Source organism: Cupressus sempervirens, chromosome 8 (assembly GCF_028749045.1).
Source record: "Cupressus sempervirens isolate cs-2001-9-10 chromosome 8, ASM2874904v1, whole genome shotgun sequence".
NCBI classification, from domain to species: Eukaryota; Viridiplantae; Streptophyta; class Pinopsida; order Cupressales; family Cupressaceae; genus Cupressus; species Cupressus sempervirens.
Window position 1 is genome coordinate 289,493,857 of NC_143125.1, and position 18,407 is coordinate 289,512,263.

At 38.4% G+C, this 18,407-nt stretch overlaps 1 pseudogene; it reads right to left on the reverse strand.

Moving 5' to 3' along the window:
- Positions 1-18,407, reverse strand: part of LOC149542560 (uncharacterized) — a 122,193-nt pseudogene that overhangs the window by 53,738 nt on the left and 50,048 nt on the right.

Consider the following 18,407-nt stretch of genomic DNA (forward strand, 5'->3'; position numbering starts at 1 on the left):
TAGCCTTTTGGGCCATATTTGAATATAATGCAACTTTTATGTAAAGTGGCTTCATTAATGCATTCTATCATTTCACATTTGATATAGGTGTTTCCAACCTTGTATGGTCATGCTCAAAAAGTAAAAGCATAGATCTGTGTCACTGTTTGTGATACCAAAACCTATTTTGGTCAAATCTCATTTCTCTATCAAAACTCATTTTTTTTCAAAAACTAAAAATACCCTTTTATAGATCTTAGATTCAATATCATCATTATATAAATTTTTGATTGTTTTGATTAGTTATAAAATGTTATAATCTCAAAGTATTATAAGTCAATATTTCAACATTTCAGAAGATGCTCCCTCAAAAAAAGAAAAAAAATAGTAAATCATATCAAAAAAATTAAAAAATTACATTTATCTCTAGAGGAGAGAATCCTCTTCATGAATATGTAATGTTTTTTCAAGAAGGTATAGATTTAATAGGAAAGTTTTGATAGGAGGAAAAAACTATTGAATTCTGATAAGGTCAAACTTGAGTACTTATAACAAAGAAAATATACATCAAAAATAATTATTTCTTTTTTTGTGCACTAGATATACATGTCATCTATAAGACATTTTCAAATTAGAACAAAAAAAGATGATTTGCATATACTTGTCTGACGAGAACTACACCCTATATTTTTTATAGTTAAAAAAGGGACTTCAAAATAAAATAAAATGAATAAATTCTTAATCAAAAAAATTATAAAAATTATAGGCATAAAATTCATCCAATTCTACACATTTCATCAGTTTACATCATCTTCATATTTTAAACACAAATACCATTTTTTATGTCACTAATGTTGAACTATCACAGTCTGATATCACATTTCTTTATAAAGAGTGATAGAGGTTTGTGCTTTTACCCCAAACCCCTAACTAAGTCTTTGTACTCATTTTCACTTTGCAAGCAAAAGTTGCAAAAGTTGTAAAATTGCAATTTTGCAACTTTTGCAATTTTTAGAAATTTTTGCTATAACTTTAAATTCTTAATTAGATGAGTTCATCAAACATGGTAAGGGGTTATCGATAACCCTCACAAGCTCTGAGTTACAACCTTCAAAAGATTGACCTTGATACACACTTAGAGCACCTTGGAGACTCTTCAATACAGGGTGGTCGTAGACAATGGAGGATTTCCATGGCCAAAAAAAAGGTGTCACTAGGGTTCACCCACCCATTTAGAGCTAATGGGGATGAGAATTTGATGCCCAGATTAGTGGTTTCAAAGTTATGTTCTGGTGCACCTATGAACTGAGGCACACTATGAGTATTGGCATCGAGGGAGATTGTTGTGCCAAATCCAAATAGCATGTGATCTCTCAAAAATGAGATAGGTTATTTTAGGCCTTGGCATGACCATCCTATAGCATTTAACATTTTATCAATAGCCCTCATGAGCTCTAAGTTATGACCCTTGCAAGATCCACCTTGATATCCACTTAGAGCACCTTGGAGATTCGTCCATATGGGGTGGTCGCGGATGATGGAGGCTCTCTATGGCTAGAAAAAGGATTTCACAATGGTTTTCTATCCCATCCAAAGCTAATGGTGATGATGATTCAATGCCAAGATTAGTGGTTTCAAAGTTATGTTGTGATGCACCTATGAATTGAGGTGCACTGCAAGTTTTGACATTGAGCAAGATCAATGTGCTGAATCCAAATAGAATGTGACCTCTTCAAAATTAGATGGGTTATTTTAGGTATCAACATGACCATCCTATAGCATTTTACATTTCATTGATAGCCCTCATGAGCTTTGAGTTATTACCCTTAGAAGATCGACCTCGATATGCACTTAGAGCACCTTGGAGACTCTTCGGTATGGGGTGGTTGCAGATGATGGAGGCTCTTTGTAGTCAGAAAAAGGGTGTCACTAGGATTAACCTGCCCATCTAGAACTAATGGTGTTGATGATTCAATGCCAAGATTAGTGGTTTCAAATTTATGTTGTGGTTCACCTATGAACTAAGGCACATTACGAGTTTTAGCATCAAGTGAAATCATTGTGTTGAATCCAAATAGAATGTGATCTCTCAAAATGAGAAATGTTATTTTAGGCCTTAGCATGACCATCCTATAACATTCAACATTTCATCGATAGGAAATTGTTGTGCCAAATCCAAATGGAATGTGATCTCTCAAAATGAGAATGGTTATTTTAGGCCTTATCATGACCATCCTATAACATTCAAAATTTCATCGATAGCCCTGAAGAGCTCAAAATTATGACTCTCAGAAGATTGACCTCGATAGGCACTTAGAGCACCTTGGAGCCTCTTTGGTACAGGGTGGTTGTAGATGATGGAGGCTTTTCATGGCTGGAACAATGGTGTCACTAGGGTTCACCCACTCATCCAGAGCTAATGGAGCTAATGATTTTATGCCAATATCAGCAATTTCAAAATTATGTTGTGGTGCACCTATGAACTAAGGCACACTACAAGTTTTGGCATTGAATGAGATCAAAGTGTTGAATCCAAACATAATGTGATCTCTCAAAAATGAGATAGGTTATTTTAGGCCTTGACATGATCATCCTAAACCATTTGATATTTCATCGATAGCCCTCATGAGCTCCGAGTTATGACCCTCATAAGATCGGCCTTGATAGGGACTTAGAGCACCTTGGAGACTCTTTAGTACAGGGTGGTCGTGGATGATGGAGGATCTCTGTGGCCACAACAAGGGTGTTACTAGGGTTCATCTACCTATACAGAGCTAATGGCACTAATAATTTGATGCCAAGATCAGCGATTTCAAAGTTACACTATAGTGCACCTATGAACTAAGGCATATTGCTAGTTTTGGCATCAAGCGAAATCGTTGTATCAAATCCAAATGGAATGTGATCTCTCAAAAATGAGATAGTTTATTTTAGGCCTTGGCATGACCATCTTGGAGCATTTAACATGTCATTGATAGCCCTCATGAGCTCTGAGTTATGACCCTTGAAAGATTGACCTCGATACGCACTTACAACACCTTGGAGACTCTTCGGTACGAGGTGGCCACAAATGATAGAGGCTCTCCATGGTTCAAATAGGGGTGCACTAGTATTAGTATTAAAATAAAAAAATATTATTTTTTACCACTTTCAAGTTTTTGTCATTGGGCATAGTGCAAGTTTGGTGTTAGTATGTATTAAAATCATCATTTTTTAGGTCCATCCACATAAATTGCATTGAGTAAACTCATCTTTGTTCCTTACATTAAATCAACAAGTTTAAATTTTCAATATATCAAATGTTTCATCATTATTACATCAATAGGCAACTATCAAAAATCATAGTGTCAATAAAAGTATTGTCAAAAATTGTAGTGTCAAAAATAGAATAGTTTTTTCTTCATTTTTCTCCTTATTTAGTTGTTTATCTTCATGCATGGCTACTCTTCATGATGTACCTACGTTCCAATATCATAAAAAATATTAGTAACTTATTGTATTAAACAAGGTAATCATCGGTTCACTAAATCATTATGAACAAAATAACATAAGAAGTAAATATGCCTAGTCGAGTGTTCCAGCAAGGTCCTCTCTTTGTTTTAGGGTCTCCAAGAGGGCTTCATGATGAGCATTAGTAATAGTAAAATGATCTTTTACTTTTGGATTTCCTTGATGCTTCAACAACTTTACATTTGTTACTATAATAAGATGTGAATATATGAGAATTATTTTGTGCTTCTGATAGTCTTCGAATGTAGGAATTTCATTCCTTCTAAGCATATATGTCTGTAGCCATGTTCTAGTGACAACCATTGAACTAGTAGGATATGTGAATCCATCATTATCTGCGATTGGTTGTGCAAGCTTTTGTTTACCTTTTGCGCAATGTGCTAACCAATAATCTTATTTTTCATCATTCCCCTGTGGTGCAACCAATGTAAAGAAATGTCCTTGGTTGAAGAAGATTTGATAGATGGTTATGCTCAAGTGAACTTTCCATGTCATCATTTCTGATAGAGGGTATGATATAAAATGGAGTAAGATAATGAGAAGCCCATGTTTCCACCCACTCACTCGACTCACAGTGATCCAAAACACATTGAAAAAAACTAGGACAAAAGAAAGCTAGCTATCATGTCCAAATAGTCCATGTACTAAAATCAAAGCTCTAGAATGAATGCATTTTGATGAGTCTCTCGCTATAGCACAATCTGATCTATCACCTATAGACACTTCCTCAACCAACCAAAAGAACCTATGTACTACAAAATTTAGAGTCCCCCCCTATGATAATGTTGAACTACACCAATCAAAAATGCTATGAGCATCAAGAAGCTCTGCTCATGAAATCTTCAATTGCTTCTTAACTAGGGCTCTCTTCAAACATTACCCTTGCTCCATCATGTTCCGCTTTCCTATGACCAAACTCAAAAGAACTCCAAATATGAGACACCCCCCTCTCTATGTGCATCCTACACAACTAATAAAACATGTGATCATTCTTGAATTGACTTGTACAATTATTTGACCAAATGATATGTCCATCCATAGCAATTGCATGCTCATGTAAGAAATCAAAATAATTCTTGAAACAATGTTGAACAAACTTGTGAGAGTGAGATCTATCATCACTCATATAAAAATGACACTCTATAATAATCTTCCAATTATCTTCTATACTATCAGGGCCATGTCTATATGTTATGTGAACAAAAATAGCAATCTGAATGGAGTTGTAATATTGAGATTATGTCTCATTTTGAGGCTACAACGTGTAGTTCTCAGCAAAGTCAACAAGTGATATAAAAATTCTAATGGGAAAAGTCTCCTTACACACTCTAAATTGTTGATCCAACCACTAAGACCTGTGACTATGTCTTGCATACTTGTAGAAAAGATTTGTCTTGAAATTTGAAATAAAAACTAGCCACATTGATCTCTTTTGCAACCAATTCACATCTAAAGTGCTCACCCCCACTCTTCAATGTGTATTTCACTATTTCATATACCATTTTTTTTTACTATTGTCTTCCCAAGATCTTGTTTGTACCACTCATGGAAACATGTGTCAAACTTGGATAAGGCACCACATTTTGAACACTTCTCATTTAAGCAAGCATTCCTATAAAAGAAACATAAAAAATATATCTAGAAAGTCTTTTGATGATTTCAAAAGACCACTAGCACCACAATTCTCTAACATTTATTTACTATGCAAAGTAGAATAGATGGAGCATAATAGTTTATGGTTTATAGAAAACTCAACATGATATTTGCAACAACATGTATTTTGAATTTTAAGTGACACACAATAAAATGGCTTCAAAGATTCAAAAGCCCTTGGTGATATATGAAGACTCAGATGACTCTCTCCAAATTGTTTGAACAACATAGTTTGACTTACCTCCAAATAAATTTTGGGATGTGGCATGTGGTCTGTGATGTCAATTCTCAACTTTAACATATCTTTAGCATTGGGTGATACTCTTGAGCTAGAGTGCTGAAATTGTGTAATGTCTTCCTTCACATCATCAAATAGCTTCTTATCAAAATGTGGAAGTCTCCCAACAAAATTCCATGTTTCATTTCAAGAGGATCATTAATTCTCTCTCATCTACTAAGTGCTCTTATCAAAGTAGTACAATTTAGATTCAAATCAATACAATTTTGTCTCATATATCTACTATTTCTCAAACGATGACTTACCAAAGAGGTTGTAATAACCCTTCGAGAAAATCTCTTATCCTTCTCCTTACTATTTTTCCCAATGGTATCAAGAGCACTAAAAAGATACTTCACAATAATGGCATTTATTTCCAATTTTTTATTGACATGAGTATTCAATTTCAAAAGCATAGGTCTCATCTTTTGCATCTTTAATAAGTGCATAAAAAGTTGACATTGCTCCACCATTGTCTTTTTGTCAAAAAACATCTTATATAGTCTTGAAGCCAATAATCGAATGGTTCTTTCTAATTTTTTCCCTTCCAAATTGGTTATGATCATTTCATCAATTGCAATTATCCATTTTGGTGTTCTAGAACTTTCATATCGATTATAATTAGGAGATATGTAAGGTTTTTGTGCATTTTCATGTTTGGCATGGTTAATCATGCAATTTACATTATGACCTGGTAGCATTTCATTCTCCAAATTTTGATTCTATAAATTTTCAATCTCAACATTATCATTATCAATTGGTACATTTTCATTCCTCAACTACACATATTCATTATTTGACATTATGATTTCACCAATGACCAATACATCATCAACTTGAATCATATTTAACATACCTTGTCTTTTCCTTTGGTCATTTATCTTGTCCCTTTCCCTATATGTTGTAATGTCTTCATTCAATATCTTCCTTTTGTGTTTAACCTTTTGATGACTAATCCTAACCATTTAGATAACAATATCAAACTCCTAATGATATATTATTGAACCTTTTACAATCATTTGGGCCCCAAAAAGTCATTTTTCCCAAAACTCACGAAAATGACCCACAAAAAGCAATGTTGTTGAGTCTATAGTGATAGGGTATATGTTGGAAAAATTATGCTAGTTTAATTGGGTATCCGATCCTAGATCAAATACCCAATATCGAATCAGATATCCAATATTAATTCTAAAATTTTGGAGGGAATTATGGGCAATGTAAACAAATTTCATTAACTTATGTTTCATTTATATATATATATATATATATATATATATATATATATATATATATATATATATATATGATTATTATATTATACTATTATTAAATATGATTATATATGTTATTATTGTTATTAATATTATTATGACCTATAAATTATATATATATATATATAATATTATTATGATTTTTATTATAATAATCAAATATAATATAGACTACATATATTATTATTGTTATTATTATTATTATGACCTTTGATCCATTTGGTTGGTTCTAATGCATTGACAAGGGTCATAGGTTAACCTATGACCCCTCTCGATACATTGAAACCAACCAAATGCATCAACAGAGGTCGAAGGTTAACCTATGACCCCTCTCAATGCATTTCATGACAACATATGTCCCCAGGGGCACTAGGTCCCCTAGGGACACATTTGGTTGATTCCAATGCATTGAGAGGGGTCATAGATTAAACTATGACACATAACCTATGACCCCTTTTGACATATTTCCTAACAACATATGTCCCTAGGCACCCTAGGACCCCTAGGGACCCATTTGGTTGGTTTTAGTGTGTCGAGAGGGGTTATAGGTTAAACTATGACCCCTATCGATGAATTTCATGACAACACATATCCCTAGGGACCCTAGGGCCCCTAGCGACACATTTGGTTAGTTCCATTGCGTCGAAAAGGGTCACAGGTTAACCTATGACCCCTCTTGATACATTTCATGACAAAAAATGTGCCTAGGGGCCCTAGAGCCACTAGGGATGCATTTGGTTGGTTGTAATGCATCAAGAGGGAACCTATGACCACTCTTGATGCATTAGAAACAATCAAATGGGTCCCTAGGGGTCTTAGGGCCCCTAAGGACATATGTTACCATGAAATGTGTTGAGAGGAGTCATAAGTTATGTTGTCATGAAATGCATTGAGAGGAGTCATAGGTTAACCTATGACCCCTCTTGACTCATTTCATGACAACATATGTCCTTAGGGTCCCTAGAACCCCTAGGGACACATTTGATTGGTTTTTATGCATTGATAGGGATCATAGGTTAACCTATGAACCCTCTCAACACATTTCATGATACTATATGTCCCTAATGCCCCTAGTGAACCCTTTTGACATATTTCCAATGGGTCCCTAGGGGTCATAGGGTCCCTAGTGACATATGTTGTCATGAAATGTGTCATACGTTAACCTATGACCCATCTTGATGCATTAAAACTAAATGTGTCAAAAGTGGTCATAGGTTAACGTATGACCCCTCTCGACACATTTCATGACAACATATGTCCCTAGGGGTCGTAAGACCCATAAGGACACATTTGGCTGGTTCCAATGTGTCAAAAGGGTTCACAAGTTAACCTATGACCCCTCTCGATGCATTTCATGACAACATACATCCCTAGGGGCCCTGAGACGCTTAGGGATGCATTTGGATTGTTCAAATGCATCGAGAGGGGTAATAGTTTCCTTCTCAATGCATTTCATGACAATATATGTCCCTAGGGGCCCTAGGACACCTAAGGAACCATTTGGTTGTTTCTAATACATCAAGAGGGGTCATAGGTTAACCTAAGACCCCTATGGATGCATTTCATGAAAGCATATATTCCTAGGGGATCTAGCACCCCTAGGGATACATTCAGTCAGTTCCAATGCATCAAGAGGGGTCAACCTATGACCCCTCTTGATGCATTTCATCATAACATATGTCCCTAGGGGCCCTAGGGCCTCTAAAGATGCATTTGGTTGGTTTGAATGCATCAAGAGGGGTCATAGGTTAACTTATGACCCCTCTTGATGCATTTCATGACAACATATGTCCCTAGGGGCCCTAGACCCCTAGGAATGCATTTAGTTGGTTTGAATGCATTGAGAGGGGTCACAGGTTCCCTCTCGATGCATTTCATGACAACATATGTCCCTAGGGGCCCTAAGACCCTTAGGGACACATTTGGTTAGTTCTAATGCATCGAGAGGGGTCATTTGTTAACTTATGACCCTTCTCAATGCATTTCATGACAATGAATGTCCCTAGTGGCCTTAGGGCCCCTAGGGATTAATTTAGTTAGTTCTAATGTGTCGAGAGGGTTCATAGGTTAACCTGTGACCCCTCTCAATGCATTTTATGATAATGTATGTCCCTAAGGGCCCTAGGGCCCTAGGGACACATTTCATTGGTTTGAATGTATTAAGAGGAGTCATAGGTTCCCTCTTGAGGCATTTCATGACAACATATGTCCCTAGGGGCCCTAAGACTGCTAGGGAAGCATTTGGTTGGTTGTAATGTGTTGAGAAGGGTCATAGGTTAACTTATGACAATTCTTGGTGCATTTCATGATAACATATGTCCCTAGTGGCCCTAGGACCCCTAGGGACACATTTGGTTGGTTTTAATACATCAAGAGGGGTAATAATTCTAGGACCCCTCAGGATATAGTTGGTTTGTTCTAATATGTCAAGAGGGGTCACAGATTAACCTCTGAACCCCCTTGATACATTTCCTAATAATATGTGTACTTAGGGGCTCTAAAACCTCTAGGGATGCATTTGGTTTATTTGAATGCATCGAGAGAGGTCATAGATTGCCTCTCAAAGCATTTCGAGACAACATATGTCCCTAAGGGCCCTAAGACCCCTATAGACACATTTGGTTGGTTCTAATGCATCGAGAGGGGTCATATGTTAACCTATGACTCCTGTTGATGCATTTCATGACAAAAAATGTTCCTAGGGCCCCTAGGGCTCCTAGGGATGCATTTGGTTGGTTCTAATACATCAAGAGTCATCATAGGTTAATTTGTGACCCCTCTCAATGCATTTCATGACAACGAATGTTACTAGGGACCCTATTTTCCATAGGGATGCATTTGATTGGTTTGAATGCATTGAGAGGAGTCATAGTTTAACCTATGACCCCTCTCGATGGATTTCATAACAACGTATGTCCCTTGGAGCACTAGGGCCCCTAGGGACACATTTGGTTGGTTCCAATGCATCAAGATATGACCCCTTATGACACATTTTATGACAATGTATGACCCTAAGGGCCCTAGTGACACATTTGGTTGGTTCTAATGTATCAAGAGGGGTCATAGGTTAACATATGACTCCTCTCGACACATTTCATGACAACATATGTCTTTAGGCTCCTTAAGACGCCCAGGGATGCATTTGATTGGTTCTAATACATCAAGAGGGGTTATAGGTTAGCCTATGACCCCTCTCAACATAGTTTATGACAACATATGTCCCTAGGGGTCCTAGGAACCATAGGGATGCATTTGGTTGGTTCCAATGTATCGAGAGGGGTCATAGGTTAATCTATGATCTCTCTCAATGAATTTCATGACAACATATGTCCCTAGGGGCCCTAGGACCCCTAGCGACCCATTTGGTGGTTCTAATGTGTTGACAGATGTCATAGGTTAATCTATGCATTGAGAGGAGTCATAGGTTCCATCTTGATGCATTTCATGACAACATATGTCCATAGGGGCCGTAGGACTGCTAGGGATGCATTTGGTTGGTTCTAATGCATCAAGAGGGGTCATACATTAACCTATGACCCCTCTCAATGTGTTTCATGATAACATATATACCTAGTGGCTCTCGGACCCCTAGGGACCCATTTTGTTAGTTCCAATGTGACGAGATTGCATATGTCCCCAGGGGCTCTAGGACTACTAGGGACATATTTGGTTGGTTTCAATGTGTCAAGAGGGGTCATAGGTTAATCTATGACCCTTATCGACACATTTTATGAAAACATATAAATTTAGTTTGTTCAAATGCATCGAGAGGGGTCATAGGTTAATTCATGACCCCTTTCGATGCATTTCATGATAACAAATTTCCCCAGGGGCCCTAAGACCCCTAGGAATGCATTTGGTTGGTTCTAATGTGTCAAGACGGGTCATAGGTTAATCTACGACCACTTTCAATGTATTTCATGGCAACATATATCCCTAGTGGTCCTATGACCCCTAGGAACCCATTGGGAATGTGTCAAATGACCCCTCTCAATGTATTTCATAACAATATAATATTTAATAATAATACTATAATAGTGTATATTTTAATATAATAATAATATTTTATTAGATTATATAACAATAATAATCATATATATTATTATATATAATAATAATCATACATTATTACTATATATTTAATAATAATATGTATCATATATATTACTATATTATATTTGGTTATAATAATAATTATATTTATAATTATATTATATTTAATAATAATAATCATAATAATCATACATATTACTATATATAATAATAATTATAATCATATATAATAATAGTTTATAATAATAATCATAATCATATGTAATAATAATGCCCACACTTCCCGGAAATAATTTTCCCTCTAAAATTTTTCTCTAAAACTTTCTTCTAAAATTTCCCTCCAAAAAGTTTCAATGTGAGTAGTTTCCCTCCTAGTTGGAAAATTCAAAGCTATCAGATACTTGATTTCATAATGGGTATCCAATTAGGCTTGGTATTTACCAAATCTATTTCGTCAACCAAAAAAATGTGTTTGAGAAGGGTTTCACTGACACTCAGACTTCGAGTAGCTATTTGACAATGTTATTTTTATCAAAATTGAATGAAACAAAAAGTATTTTTTTATAACACTCTCGAGATTCCATTGATATAATATCTATGAAATTCTGAATTCGATAAGTATTTATTGGTTAATTTTCAATGAAGGTGATTGTAAAGTGTTGATTGACATACTAATTGAAAAATAGGTAAAACTTTCAAACAATATAACATTTTTAAAATCCAAAATTTGTGTCACATTCTATGCTTTGCATAGTATAAGGGAAAAAAAATTAATTTGGTAAAGTTTTCAATTAGTCAAGGTGGTTAGACATACACCTACTTTTGATTATATTTAAAAATATTATCATTTGATTTTGATTAAGGTGGTTAGACATACACCTACTTTTTATTTTTTCTCTAAAATTTTCATAGTACTGCATTAATATCCAAACTTTTTACTAATCAAATATTTTTTCTCCAGACAAGGCCTAGTAGTTTAGAAACTACATTCAATTTCTTATAGATTATTTTCTTACAACTTTTTGATATAAAGTCTAGAACCAATTTAAAATTATTTGTCAAGTTAACATAACCTTGATTTATTAGTTTTTCATTCCCACTTAAGGCCATAGTTTGGTTGACCATGATCCTGCACATACCAACCTCCTTGATATGTTGATGTTGTGCCTTCAACATGACATGATGGAGTGTGTACATCATGAAATCTACAAATTAGCATCTCTTCAACATGAGATGATTATATGACTCCAACATTGGAAGATGGTGTAGCTTCAAAATTTAATTGTTTTCTTGAGTGCAATAGTCTCATTCATTCTCTTTGTCTTTCCAATTCTTCCTCTTTGTTTCTTTATATCAATGGTTCTTATTCCTCTTCAAAAGTCAATTCTTCATTATTTCTTTGTAATTTTCTTTGTTCACATAGTAGTTTCATTTTATCTCTTTTAATTGGTAAATCTATCTCCCTATCTTCCATTGTTTGAATTTTTGGTTTCTTCCTTGGCATGATGATGATTTCTATATGTCAAATTATTCAACCATATAAATTACTTATAATTTATGAATTACAAATCATTCAAATACATATGCAAATTATAATTATTTCAATGAACACACAATATATATTAAACAACTTGTGAAATTTCTAACCATTTCAAAATAACAATTCATTCAAACATACAAATTTCATTGAATTCAATATATATTAATCAACATGTCAAGTTATAATCAAAGTTGTCTCTATATAAAAATGAAGAATACTTAAAAAGGATTGCACCAACCTTTTGGTGTATCCAATTATTGAATTTGGTGTTTGCTAGCTTTAAATAAAATGAAAGAATATTCAAAAAACCTTCAAATAGTGTTTGCTAATATCCAATAGCTTGAAGCTCGTGTTTTGTCTCGAAACTATAGAATGCACAATAGATGAAAAGAAAAACATGGATCAACAAGGACCCAAACTTGTGTGATGACCATTTTTTGGTGTTCTCATATAGCGCATATGCACTATGTGAATAATAATCTCTCCCTATCCCACCATCCTCCATCCCATTCTCTCTCTGCCTACTCTCTCTCTCCCTCTCTCTCTCAATCCTCTCCCATCACCTACTGTCTCTAGCTCTCTCTCCTCTCCCATCCCCTACTCTCTCTCACTCTCTCTCCTCTCCCATCCCCTACTCTCTCTTCATCTATCTCCCTCTCCTACTACCTACTCTCTCTCCCACTCTCTCTCCCATCCCCTACTATCTCTCTTTCTCACTCTCTCCTCTCCCATCCCCTACTCTCTCTCACTCTCTCTCCCCTCTTAGATCCCCTACTCCATCTTGCCCTCTCTCCTCTCCCATCCCCTACTCTCTCTCTATCTATCTATCTCCCTCTCCCCCTACCTACTCTATCTCCCATCCCTTGCTCTCTCTCACACTCTCTCTCTCTCTCCCATCCATACTCTCTCACTCTCTCTCCTATCCAATCCCCAACTCTCTCTCACTCTCTCTTCTCTCCCATACCCTACTCTCTCTCTCTGGCTACTCTCTATCTATCTCACTCTCGCACTACATCTCCCACCACCTACTCTCTCTCTCCCATCGCCTACTATCTCTCTCACTCTTTCTCCCATCCCCTACTCTCTCTCTTACACACACTCTCATCCCCTCTCTCTCTTGCTCTCCCTCTCACACTCCCTCTCCCACTACTACTCTCTATCTATCTATCTGCCTCTCCCACTCCCTCTCCCATTGCCTACTCTCTATTCCATCCCCTGCTCTCTCTCTCACTGTCTCCTCTCCCATCCCCTACTTTGTCTTGCTCTCTCTCCTCTCCCATCCCCTACTCTCCCTCTCACTCTCTCTCCCCTCTCTCATCCCATACTCTCTATCTATCTATCTCCCTCTCCCACCATCCACTTTCTCCCACTCCATCTCCCACCACCTACTCTCTCTACCTCACTCTCTCTCCCATCCCCTACTCTCTCTCTCACTCTCTCTCTCTCTTACAGACACTCCCATCCCCCCTTTCTTTAGCACTCTCCCTATCACACTCCCTCTCCCACCTCCACTCCCTCTCTATCTAACTCCCTCTCCCATCTCCTACTCTCTCCCATCCCCTACTCTCTCTCCCTTTCCCACTCCCTCTCCCACTACCTACTCTCTCACTCTTTCTCTCCCATCCCCTACTCTATCTCTCACTCTCTCTCCCATCCCCTACTCTCTCTCTCTCTCTTACACACACTCCCATCTCCCCTCTCTCTTGCTCTCCTTCTCTCACTCCCTCTCCCACTGCCTACTCTCTCTCCCATCCCCTACTCTCTCTCTCTCTTACACACACTCCCATCTCCCCTCTCTCTCACTCTCCTTCTCTCACTCCCTCTCCCACTGCCTACTCTCTCTCTCACTCTCACTCTCACTCTCACTCTCTCCCATCCCCTACTCTCTCTCTTACACAATTTCATCCCACCTCTCTCTCTCACTCACTCTCCCTCTCCCACTCCCTCTCCCACTGCTACTCTCTCTATCTATCTCCCATTACTCACTCTCTCTCCCATCCCCTACTCTCTCTCTTGCTCTCCCTCTCCCACTCTCTCTCCCACCACCTAATCTATCTCACTCTCTCTCTCCCATCCCATACTATCTCTCTCACTCTCCCTCTCCCACTCCCTCTCTCACTACCTACTCTCTCTCACTTGCTCTCCCTCTCCCACTTCCTCTCCCATTTCCTACTCTCTCTCTCACTCTCTCTCTTCTATCATCTACTCTCTCTCACTCTCACTCTCTCCCATCCCCTACTCTCATTCTCTCTCTCCCATCTTATACTCTCTCTCTGCCACCCCCTACTCTCTCACACTCTCACAATCTCTTCCATCCCCTACTCTCTCACTCTTGTATACACACTCCCATCCCCCCTCTCTCTCCCTCTCCCACTCCCTCTCCAACCACCTACTCTCTCTCCCAATCCCTACTCTGTCTCTTTCACATACACACACACACTCCCATCCCCCTCTCTCTTTTCCTCTCTCTCCTCTCGCATCCCCTACTCTCTCACTCACACACTCTCATCATCTCAGTCTCTCTCTCTCTCTCACTCTCCCTCTCCCACTCCCTCTCCTACTACCTACTCTCTCACTCACTCTCTCTCCCTCCCTTTCCCTTCTCTCTCTCTCTTATACACACTCCCATCCCCCCTCTCTCTCCCCCCCTCTCCCACTCCTTGTCCCATCGCTATTCTCTCAATCTATCTATCTCCCTCTCCCACTCCCTCTGCCATTGCCTACTCTCTCACCCATCCCCTACTCTCTCTCGCTCTCCCTCTCCTACTCCCTCTCCCACTACCTACTCTCTCTCTCACTCTCTCTCCCATCCCCTACTCTCTCTCTCAATCTCCCTCTCCATCTCCCTTTCTCATTGCCTACTCTCTCTCTCACTCACTCTCCCACTCCCACTCCCTCTCCCACCACCTAATCTCTCTTACTCTCTCTCTCCCATCCCCTACTCTCACTCTCTCTTGCATCCCATACTCTCTCTCTTTTCCACCCCCTACTCTCTTTCACACTCTCATAGTCTCTCCCATCCCCTACTCTCTCTCATACACACACTCCCATCCCCCCTCTTTCTCTCCCTCTCCCACTCCCTCTCCCACTACCTACTCTCTCTCCCATCCCTTACTCCCTCTCTTTCATGAAAACTCCCATCCCCCCCTCTCTCTCTCCCTCTCTCTCCTCTTCCATCCCCTACTCTCTCTCGCTCTCCCTCTCCCACTCTCTCTCCCATTGCCTACTATCTATCGCTCTCTCTCTACCATCCCGTACTCTCTCTCTACCATTCCTAATCTCTCTCTCATAGTCTCACTCTCTCCCATCCCTTATTCTCTCTCTTAAACACACTCCCATCCCCCCCTCTCTCTCTCCCTCTCCCTCTCCCACTCCCTCTCCCACTACCTACTCTCTCTCTCCAATCCCCTACTCTCACTCTCTCTCCCATCCCCTACTCTCTCTGACACCCCTACTCTCATACTCTCACACTCACTCTCATCACCTACTCTCTCTTACACACACTCACATCCCCCCTCTCTTCCTCTCCCACTCTCACTTCCACTACCTACTCTCTCCCCCATCCTGTATTCTCTCTCTCATCCCCTAATCTCTTTCTTTTACACACACACACACACACACTTCCATCCCCCACCCTCTCTCTCTCCCCTATCCCATCCCCTACTCTCTCTCACATACACACACACACTCTCTCTCTTATCCTCCTCCTATCTCTCTCTCCCTCCCTCCCATCCCCTACTCTCAATCTCTCTCTCTCATCCCATACTCTATCTCTGCAACCCCCTGCTCTCTCTCACACTCTCACACTCTCCCATCCCCTCCTCTCTCTCTTACACACACTCCCATCCCCCTCTCCCTCTCCCACCACCTACTCTCTCTCTCACTCTCTCTCCCATCACCTACTCTCTCTCTCTCTCTCTCTCTCTCTCTATGTAAGGCCCCACCCAAAGATCCTAGGGAACAAAGATGAAATATTAAAAAAATAGTTCTTTTTTAAAACAAGTGTAAGTGCACATGACAACAATATACATGGATTACAAAGATCACAACGGAGTAATGACAATCATCCATCACCAATGGATCTCCAAGCGTCACCACTAACCAAAAACATAACATGAAAACAAAAGAGATCCACCAAGCTAGAAGAAAAAAGCTAACTCCTAAAAATTGGTTGAGTTTGAAATTCTTAAGCCCTAAAATTTCCTAGAATCTTTATCTTAGCTTGTAGAGGTCTGGAACTTATCTCAAAAGATTCATTGCATATATTAAAATATATTTTAAGTATAAGGAATTAAATATATGTCAACTTATACTTAAAAAATATATTTTAAAACCCTTAGGAAATCTATTTTGAACTAGGAAGGTGAAAAACCAAAAAGGATATCCAAAACCAACTTTCAAACTTTTCTTTGACAAGCCTAGAGAGCCACTATTTTCTATGTGAGAACATTCTCTACTAGAATTCTACCTGAAGAAATGCATCAAGCCATGTGAAGAAATACCTTTTCACATGAAGAAGTGTGTTTGTGTGTGAGGAAGTTCCTGGCCATGCTACCAAGACACCCCAAGACTGGTGTAGGGTTTCATGCGAGAAAGTGTCAAGTCACATGAAGAAACCCTACACAGCACATGAAGACTTGCATCCTTACACAAGAAACTACATTCTCGTGTGAGATCCCAAATCAACACATAAGAAAAAAAAGTAGGAAAAAGCTAAGAAATCTAAGAATAAATTTCCTCCACACTGAGGAGTATCAGATCCACATTTCGAGGCAATAACACTCAAACCATCTAATTATACATAGAAGTAAAGGAATAGAATAGAAACATCACATAATACTAAAAGAAACATTGTAGTAAACCAAAATAGCATTACAATGAGTAGTACAAACAAGCTAAGTACAGGTTTCCTCCCAACCTTCAATGGCATCATAAGACCATCATAGGCCCTAGCCATACCCGATGCATAACATCCCAAGTCACTAATCAAATCATCGATACCATCACAATAGGGACGTCACTACTAAACATGATACAACATAAGCATAAGAAAATATGACATGCTAGAATAAAGCATAAGATAGTCCTAAAATTACATAACATCACCTATCACATGCTAATCATCAAAATAAGGAAATATGTCAAATCTAACATCATCAAAGCATGATATACAAGCATCCCAATGAAATCATAAATCACAAGAAAGCATACTCCAGAACTTGAAGTGCCAAGTGAACACATCCAACAACAGTCACACTAGGATGAAAGACCATCTCTGTACATTAGTCTATAGTAGTGGTATAGGTAGCTATGCATGCCAACCATGTGGCACCCATAGGTCCACACCCACAATGCTGATGGAGATAATGATCCAACCAAAAATACACACAAAACAACCATCCATGGCTAACACACACACCAAACAATATGATGACTAAATCCAAGATATAGACAATACATAAACTACAGGTCTTAGTCAAACATCTCAGTGGACTACTAAGTAGGGGTTGACATCATGGAGAGTTTCTTGGCATCAACAAGCCCAAACTAGTATTGGTATCTCTCCACTTCCCAATGGAAGGAGAGCATCCCAAATCATTTTATTATCTTTAAGTTTTATTACCACCTAATTTTTAAATTTGGTTATCACTTATTTACAAAGCTTCTGCACACTAACCCTCAGGAAATAGGCACCAGGTTGTAGAGATAGAAGCGACCTCCATATGCTACCCTACCCTACCCATGCTCATCCAATGATGCGTAATCATAGGAATGTGAATTTCCAACCCAACCCTTATGATCATAACTTCTAGAAGTACCATAGAAGATCAGGCCCTATAGGTCACCCAATAAATGTACACATAGGTACTTGTGTGTAGTGCACGACCATCACAATGATCAAACAAAAGGACTGGATGAGAACATAAGAAGAAAGTCACTCAACATAAAATAAACTAGGGAGGATGGATGCAACATAAAAATGCAATAGTGGTCTAATTGATATCCAAACAGATCAACCAAGTCCACAAACCACATTGTGTCAAGAAAATGTGAGAAAGTAGGGCAACACACAAAACAAGGTAAAAACCCCAAACTTTGGAAAATTTCAAAATTAAAACCCACT